Source organism: Alosa pseudoharengus, unplaced genomic scaffold, assembly GCF_046254945.1.
Source record: "Alosa pseudoharengus isolate Yale_2024_CS ecotype anadromous, Long Island Sound unplaced genomic scaffold, YU_APseudo_1.1 YU_APseudo_1.1_scf_19, whole genome shotgun sequence".
In the NCBI taxonomy this organism is placed as follows: Eukaryota; Metazoa; Chordata; class Actinopteri; order Clupeiformes; family Clupeidae; genus Alosa; species Alosa pseudoharengus.
This window is the reverse complement of record NW_027468657.1, coordinates 9,775,471-9,785,310: the sequence shown is the minus strand read 5'-3', so window position 1 is coordinate 9,785,310 and position 9,840 is coordinate 9,775,471. Positions and strand designations below refer to the sequence as shown.

The window sequence follows — 9,840 nt, the reverse complement described above, 5'->3', positions numbered from 1 at the left end:
CCAAACAGCAGTGCAAGCAAATCTTTATTGTTAGGTTACCATAAGTGTCTTTTTCTAGGCCATCGCAAATGGTCCCTGGTCCAACTTACCGTGATCACAGAATTCATAGTTTACCCACCTCTTATTTGACCACTACACCCCTGAATAAAGGCATTGCTTTCATTGCTTTTTTGAGATGTGATTTTGTGGGAGAAAACTGTTATATTCTTTTATCACCATGTATGTTTATTTTACCATTGTATTAAGTGCTTATGCAAACATTGCTTCAGAACCTTGTATGACCTTAGGTTGAGAGAAGTTGCATCGCACGACTGTCTCAGACCAGTTTGACCATAGGCTTAGAGAAGTCGCACTGGCCGACTGCCCGCGACTGGTTCTTGTTTTGTAAGTTACAGTACAACTTCCACCTCCATGAAGCGGCTAACCACATCTCAACTGTGAAATGTCAGACATCGATTAAGCAGAAGTGAGCAGGGCTTACAGCCTGACGTCGTCACGGTAACCTACTGTAAATGTGTGTACTGAGTACTGGCCCTAAAACCTGCTGTTGTCTGTTTGTGGCAAAATATATTTATTTTTCATTCCATAACTTTGTTCCATAACATGTCTGACCAAACACATTTGTATCATAAAAAAAACACTTGATTTCAGTACATTGGTTGTAATTTTAGCTCGTAAATGACGTCTGCAATCAACCCAACACCATAGATGGCATCTCTATCTGTTACTCAGCCACTTCCTCTGTATTTTTCTGTATGACTATGTTACTAAAACTGAGCCACCTTCAGTATCACTGTGAGGTCAAGTTAATCTTGTCATTCAGCCGCCCTTGTCTCAGCTATGTGGCTCCGACTACTTATGCTATGTGAGTATGTTACGGCATCCGTATGAATGTTTAACGCTTTAGTTGTAGTTTGGTTCAGCCTTCAGTTTCTGACAAACTTGAAGAGCAATATAAAAAGCCACTAATATTTTATAATTTGTTGACAATATATATGATATTTAATTGGAGACCTAATTCAGAACATTTTCACCAAGGCTTCTTCAACGAAGCCTTAGGACATCTAAATGCCTCTTCTCAGGCAGGTATGTCAATGATTTGTTCTGTATGTTATATCACGCATATTCAATATGTCATATACATTACCAAATCATTTATATTTATCAGACATAATGTGCTTTGCTATATTTCAGAATTCAACCCTGCGGTAATTTTTTCACAAACAACAGAACTTCTGGAAGGGGACATCTTGCAATTAAAGTGTATGGTTTTTATGACAGAAAAACCAAAGGACGCATTATGCATATACCTCTGCAAGGACGGTGTCGCGACCAGAATAGAGAGAATTACAAGGTCAAAGAGCATTGTGTTTAAAATTCCACAAGTTGCGATAAAAGACTCTGGTAATTACAGCTGTGTGTATTCAACAGATAAGCAATTAGTCCAACGTGTTACAGCTGTAGGCCACAATACTGTCTTCATCCAAGTCAGAGGTAATGCGCCAAAATGCATTTTTAAATCATTTTATTATTCTTAAATGTACTTTGTGAACAATAGAGTACCAAAGCCATGACGTAGCGTTGTCAAGGCAGCAAACTGAACTGGATCAAACTGAACAAATCAATCTAACCATAGTAGTCACCATAGCGGTGGCTTTCTTAATCTATATCAATAATTTTACAACGTTTCCAAGACGTTAGTAAAAACAATTTACATTGTAGGAATCACATACTACAACATATATTCATACCAACAAGATCAAATTTGTGACTACAGAGTTTTATTTTAGCATGGGTTTCCTCCGAAAAAGAGACCTGCATGTAACTTCACAGCATGCAGTTAAAATCCTTAAATTCACGGACGTGTCTTGGCTTTATTTTTGAGACAAAAAATATCACTCGAAACAGCCGCCAGTCTTTGATAAGATGTAAAATATCTTTGATAAGACGTAAAACACGTTTAAATGGCTATAGCCTACATTTAAAACAATTTATGAGCTAGAAATGAAGCCACATGTCTACATTCATTGCTATTTAAGCCACTTCAAAAGTTTGTTTAGATCCAATGACACTGCTATCATGGAAAAGGAACGTCACACTTCGGTACTCTATACTTGATTTTAAAAAAAAATATATATATATATATATATATATATACACACACACACACACACACACACACACACACACACATCTTATATATTTGGTTATGTTTTAGAATTTGGTTTGGGCAACATTTATCGAAGAAATGCTGTCATATTTGAGAGTGCCAGTGTGGATCTGATATGTTTTGGTGTCGAGACCAAAACAGACAGATCTTTACACATGTACTTGTGCAAGAATGGAATTGGGGTCAACATGGATGTGGCTCGTTCCGATGGGATAGCCATTTTTACACTCGGACAAGTCAGAAGAGAAGACTCTGGCAATTACAGCTGTGTGTACTCAATAAAGAAACATCACCCTGGCAACGTGACTTCCACAAATGAGAGATCTGTAATCATCCAAGTAACAGGTGATGTATTATAAAGGCAGTTACATGCAATTACAGGCAATTACTGCTGTGTACTCACTTATGAAAATTAGGTAGCAATATGAATTTGTTGAAACACGATGTTGAGCAATATGAATTTGTTTGACGAAAGGAAATCTACATCACTGTCCAGAATGTAGCCTACTGTACTATGGGCTCAATAGCACATCTGTAATGGACACTCTTTAAGGGTTAATAGATAAGCTGATGTTACTTCACCTGTTTCAATATAGAGATGGATGTCCATCAGTGGTGGGTGAATGTCATTAGACTCTTGTGTTCAGTTGGAGTGGTCATTGCAGCTATGGCCTTTCTGACTGTTCATAATTTCTACAGCATAAAAGGTAACAATGCCATTCATCATTGTGGTATCACTTCATGCTTTTAATTTCATCAGCATTTCTAGTCTACAAATGGTAAAATCAGACTATGTGGACACCACACAGTCAGAGTAATGATTTGGTGATAGATCTATTACATTTGAGAAAGTCTTTAATTTATTTTTTGAAATTAGATTTAAATTTAAATTTGTGTAATTTAATGTGTCACTTTCTTAAAAAAACAAAACAAAAGCAATGTTCTGTGCAACGAACGCTCCAGCAACGAGGTCAAAACCAGATGACACAAATAGCAGCTCTAAAGAGACTCAGCAGCTCACATAAGAGAGAAGAGAATCCAGACAAATACAACTTTCTTCAACTGTTTCACCACAAGGGGAAGACTTCAACCTAGCATTCACAATCTTCATTATTTTTCAATTAAATGTACTCAACAAAGTCACTCCCCTGAACCAACACATGTGACTGTACATGTATTGATTTGGTATTTCTGTGACCGTACATGTATTGATTTGGTATTTCTGTCCAAAGTATCTTAGAAGTCACGTGGATTATATTTGTTCGAATGCTCTGCATGTATTGGTCTGATGTTTTATGTTGTTCATGCACAGTACATTCAGATCAATACAAAAAAGTAACAATATACACATGTAACATGTAACTTACAGAACAGAAATGAATATTTATATTTAATTCAATAGTTTTAAGTTTTTATGTTTATGCTTTCATTTAAAGCAGAGTCCATGTACAACTTCAACCAGCAATGATGCTTTGATATATGTTTGATATATACTGTATACCGCATGAATAAACATGTCTTGCAACTGAAAAAATGGGTCATTACACATTCCTCATGTTAATCATAACCCTGAGCCTCAAACTATGCTGCTAACAAGGGTAACAGAGGTTAAAGTTATAAAATTTTCCGCAATGGGCAATTTTAGGATCTGACCTTTGGGGGTATTCAGCCCCCAGGAAACAGCTAACATCCGCTCTTGATGAGGAATTATGAGGCTACTAAATTTAATCCAATTTATACATTTCTTAGAAATGGGATTTAATATGCATTGAGACATGAACCACCTTCTTCCATGCCATGGACAGTACAGTATTTCTGTATCCTATTTACACAGTGCTGAAACACATTGGTTTTCAACGTAAACTACACATGGTAAATATGGAAAATTGATGGTAAAACAATTAAGACATCCATGAAATGACACTAAATATAATGTACTTTATTTTTTATAGGTTATTAGTGAGGTGGTTAACAATAAATGCCCTTTTCCCACCTGCTTCTTCCAGGTCTTGGACCCCCCGTGTGGCCTCTCTCTCCATCCTCCTCTCTCTTTACGTACATACAAACGTCTTGTAAGGAAGTAGTTATAAACCTTTATAATAATACATAAAGCAAACAAGCCCAGTGGGCCAATTTCTGGGGTAAATAATTTAGGCCTACATTATAACCTGCCAATGTGCAGTGGGATAGAGCAGTTTTAAAAGATTGAGTAAATAAATATGGAAAAATGTAATTAATGTGGCCAAAAAGATGCTTATTAGAGTATGGCCTTCTTGACTACATGTTCTCACCTGTTTCATCTTGTTCTCTCTCCTTTTCTCTCTCTCTCTCTCTCTCTATCCTTGTCTCCCCCGCTTTGTACTGTCCATCAAAAAGACAAAATAATACAGTATAACAACTAACAACAAATAAACTAGATGTACCGCAGAGCGGTACAAAATATGACCGCCGCCCAGTCCAGCACATTTTTTCCACAAAAAGAAATCACGCTGAAAGGCCTATATGATTCTAACTGTCTCACTAAATTGCATTATCCACACTCAATTTCCGTCAAGGATTCCCGGGACACTGTAAGACGGGTACACAAAACTTGGTGGGCATGTAACCCCACATGGATAGCATGGAACCATCGTTTTTCGTTTTGATCTGTAGCCCCCCCGCTGGACTGGACAGACACAGTTTTCTGTGAATATCTCGAGAACCGTAGGGTTTAGGAGGACCATTTTTTTTAGTATGTTGATCTCAAGAGGCCATGTCAACCCATTCCATAACCACTCATTTCATGTATAGCTCCACCTAGTTAAACACAAAAAAGTAAAAATGAGGTGTTGTAATCGCAGGTATCTGTGACCTAACATAGTCAAAACTGCACGAAATTGGAAGTGTAGGATCATTATGACACCCTCTGAATGCACACAAAGTTTCGTGGAATTCCGCTCATGGGGGGCCACACAATAAATTAATTTATATACACCAACTGGCCTGTAGGTGGCCGGAGACAGTTTTCTGTGAATATCTCAAGAACTGTAGGGCCTAGGAGGTCCACCTTTTTTGTATGTTGGTCTTAAGAGGGCATGTCAACCCATCCCATTACCACTTATTTCATGTATAGCACCACCTAGTTAAAAATTAAAAAGCCAAAAGGGCCAATTTTTTCCGTATGTTTGCCTCCAGGGGTCATCTTAACCCATTCCATGTGCACACACGTGCATACACAGATACACACGCACACACATACATTCACAGTAATCATACTTACAGTATGACACATACTCACACAGTAGACATATGTACGCATGCATGCACATGCACAAACACAGGCACATACGCAGGCACACACACAAGCACGCACACACACACACACACACACACACATAAACATAAACATGTACACGCACACATGCACACAAGAATTTCTCAGAATTATGAACAGGCAAGATGGGGGTGGGGTTGTATAAAATGAATTTTACATGTGAAATCTATGAACTAATCATGTTTTGGTACTTGTTGTCTAACAGATACCAGTGAGAATTGAGTGTGGATAATGCAATTTAGTGAGACAGTTAGAATCATATAGGCCTTTCAGCGTGATTTATTTTTGTGGAAAAAATGTGCTGGACTGGGCGGCGGTCATATTTTGTACCGCTCTGCGGTACATCTAGTTGTTAATATTGTGCTATCAATGTAACTCAAACAAACAAGAGCTGGCAAAAGGGCATTATGAGAACGTAAAGATCAATGCTCTTAAAGTGACAGTGCACCAGTAAAACAGCATTTCTTCAGAAATTAATGTTTAAAAACACACAGTAATGGTCTGTAAATAATAGGCCTTTTATTTTACTTTACTGTAGGTGTTTGAGTTATCATTTAAATGTCGCTTACTCAAAGCCACTCACTTAGGGCACCGAAATGGCCAGCATGCCACCAGAGCAGGCCTAGGCCTTAAAGTTCCAGTATTTCTGTCACAATTGACCAGACCTTTTAACAAAACAAAATTTTTAACAAAATTCTGACTGTGATTGTTCCTTGTATTGCATCATGAGCACTGCACCTATTGCATTCTACTGTTGTTAGCCTTAAGCCTAGCTCAGTCATTATGCTATACCATGCACATCTCCCTCCATTGGAAGAGCAATGAGCTGCATTGAGCGTAATAAACTGCATTTAGAAAAGCAAATCTATATTTTTAGATATTTTGGTGAAAGTAACTTAAAAGTAATGCAATAGTAGTGTAATGCCTTACAATTTAGAGACAGTAATATTATAATGTCACAAATTACTTTGAAATGACAGTAATAAGTAATACATAATACATTACGATTTTGAAGTAACTTGCCCAACACTGTTGAATATTGAGTTGGGTTGAGTGATTGCAACTTTGCGTTTTTGACTCCCTCTCAGCCATCACATCTGCCAACATCCAACCCTCACCATTAGCCTACTCGCCCTGTTTGATGCCCTACCCGTTGGCCTCTGCCAGAACGTAAGTTCCATAAAATGGCAACCCTTCCTAGATCGTGTCAGATCTCTCCACGTAGGCATTGACCCTGATGTTTAAGTTAACCGCAATTGTTTGCCAGAAACCTAATTTGCATGTGAAAATATAACCTTGCCACAAATTTGCTGAGACTGTTCACCAGAAGCCTGACATTTCTGTAAGGCCTATCTATATAGTCTGGCTTTTCTTTCTTGTATAATAAGAGCACACCTGCTTGTTTTATAAAATATTCAACAAATTAGTTATGTTTTACAAGCATTTGTTTCTAGTATGTCAGTTACATCTTTAATTCAACTTTTCAACAAAGATGGAAAAAAGACCCAGCACTAACCAAGCCACTTCCTGTTTGTACTATTCCTGGTGACTTCACAGTGGCCTTATGGGCTACAAATGAGTCTCCTTCAGTGTTCTCAGTGAAGTCCCGGGCTCAGATCAACTTCTTCAGCTCTGCATGTCTCAGCAATGTGGCCCCTACTCCTTATGATCAGTGAGTGAAATGTTGTAAGTTGAAGTTGAAGATGACATGAACTATGCATAGCGATTTCTATGTATTTTAGACATTTTAGTTATATATGTTCAGGTAAAGTGTCATGTGAGCTCACTACTCCATGTGTGTGAGTGTGTATGTGTACACTACGGACGGGTAAAATGCAGAGGACAAATTTCCTTCAGAAATATAACTTAACTTAATTTAAAATTATAACCGAATTGCATTCTTGAATTTGAACACTAAGTATACATTAGCAATATATTTTGATGTTAAATATGTATTTCTTCCTTGATAAAGCCTTTTCATGTTCATCATCTTCTCTGACAGGTATGTGAAATTTAATTAGTTTGTCTAATTCATATTTGATACGTTAATATTACACATATTTACACAGGGACACTGGTATTCAGTGAGAGTTGGGGTTGCATAGCATATTAATGCTGCAAAAATCACGCTATCAAGCTCATAATTCCTGTAATGAACATCACACACACACACACACACACACACACATGTTATGAATCCGTAGGCTACGCAATTGATATATTTGTAATCAAAATAAATGAAATATTGGGCTGTATGTTTCTGCATTGCTTTAACAACACACGCATCTTCTATTCTACAGTAGCATACACTTCAGGGTTCCACTCTTTGGTGGCAGTCTTTTGTTGTGTCACTAGAGTCACATCCAAACAGTTTCTGAGAATGATGTATGTGACATCTGTCCGGTAACTTATGCAAAAAAAAGACCTGTTGCTGACCTCATGTACCTGATTGTGGATAGAAATAGCTACAGTACATGCAAAAACCAGAAGCAAATGTGACATTTGTCACACAGTCAGCCAGAATGGAGAGGCGGTGGGGTTTTGGGCAGCAACGTAGACATCAGGATTCAAGATTCAAGTTTGAATTAATATGCATGTATTATACGCAATATTCATGATGGATTTTAGCCTAAATGCAAAATTCAATATCTTAACCAAGGAATATCTTAACCAAGGAATTATATAGGCTATTTTTTTATATAATACTTTGAATACAGTTTCTACACAGAATCCAACAGATTACCAATGACACCATTATGGTTATTGATTTCTTATGCACCAAAGGAAATGATAACAAATCCCAGGCTAAATGCCAGTTGAATTTGGAAGGGCCACAATAGTCCATATGGAAAAGCAGACACCAAAGAGGAGGGGGAGAGAGAGAGAGAGAGAGAGAGCTCCAATATGTGGAAAAAGAGAGGCACATTTTCATACTAGAGTTTTCCTTGTCTAAATGCTGGTGAGATTTGGAGCATAATTTAACCCCCTTGCTCTCTTAAGGGTGCAGCTCCCTCAGATCTTATACTCCCAGCATCCCTGTATGTTAAAAATGATGCATATGTTCATGGATCATGGAAGCCTTTACCTTAAATTTCAGATGTACATCCTGCTGAAATCTTTGCAAGAGAGCCTGAAGTTTTAGAGGGGGATACTTTGGAGCTAAGGTGTATTTTTCACACGAGTGGAATTCATAGGGCTGAGCTACACATGTATCTTTGTAAGAATGCAGTCGGAATCAGTATGGAAATACTTAAGGCCTCAAAAGAGACTACATTTAGGCTTCCAGATATTAAGAAAGAAGACTCTGGGAAGTACACTTGTGTGTACTCAAAAGCTAAGCATGTAGCTGAAACAGTGACTGCTGTTGGCCGAAATTCCATCTTCATCCAAGTCAAAGGTAATGTGCCATTTTCATACAAAACAAAAAAAAACAAAACCGTTCCGGTTCAACACAGTGATATGATGTTCAAATTCAAGTTCAAGTTAGTTTTAATTACCCCTGATAGTTGCTCAGCTAGCAGTTAAACACATTCAACATGCACAAGCAACAACAATGCATACAGCACACCCGTTAAAAAAAAAAAAACATAAATTATCCAGCTAATGAGGAGCTAATGATGCCATGTTGGTCAGGCAACCAATAGCAGTGGGAACAAATGAGTTGTTTTCTCCTTTGGTCCTGCATAGGGTGCCTTAGTATACCTGCACCCTAAAGAAAGTAGTCTGAATTCACTGCACAGACAGTGGCTAGTATGAGCAGTGATTGATTGGGGCTTTTTGTGATCCTAATTCTGTACAATTTAGGGAGGTTGTTGAATTTGAGACCTGTAATCTTGCAGCACAAATTAACAATACCCTCCAGTCTGTTCATTTTACCAACCAAATGACCCAAACCAGCAGATAAAAGAGAATGATAAAACAGACTCAATAAAAGTGAGGTCAATGTTAAAACTCCTAAGTTTGTGTTTGTGCTTGTGAGCTTTATCACAGACAACATCACTGTCTGGCTACAAGGTTTGTTTGCTGTCAATTAGGCTGTATTTACACAGCATTGATGCACAGTTCAGATTTTTTGCCTATATCTGATTTGTTGGACTGTCTGTTTATATCTATGTCTCAGAGTGGCCCATATCAGATATCTGTGTTTACATGGGTCACTAATTTGATTAACACTTGAGACAACCCGCATGATGTGTCCCAGAGGGATTTTGGTCACCAAAATGAAAGCAAACATACAGACATCACTGCAAATGCAAAAAATGACAAGTTTGTATTATTAGGTTATTTCAGTGGCTAATTGTTTACTTTCGTTTTCCGTTCGTTTTTCGTTACTCAAGTGTCTTGAGACGTGCTCAAA

At 37.7% G+C, this 9,840-nt stretch overlaps 1 long non-coding RNA gene across 2 annotated transcripts; it reads left to right on the top strand.

Moving 5' to 3' along the window:
- The first annotated feature begins 800 nt into the window (after nt 1-800).
- On the top strand, nt 801-3,704 carry LOC143133046 (uncharacterized). 2 transcript variants are annotated; one of them, XR_012988419.1, is made up of 6 exons: nt 801-865; nt 1,039-1,086; nt 1,195-1,494; nt 2,219-2,515; nt 2,767-2,877; nt 3,107-3,704. It is a non-coding gene; the product is annotated as an uncharacterized LOC143133046 (long non-coding RNA). The 2 variants fall into 2 exon arrangements; XR_012988418.1 differs by having other exon boundaries at nt 2,219-2,877.
- Nucleotides 3,705-9,840: the final 6,136 nt, after the last annotated feature.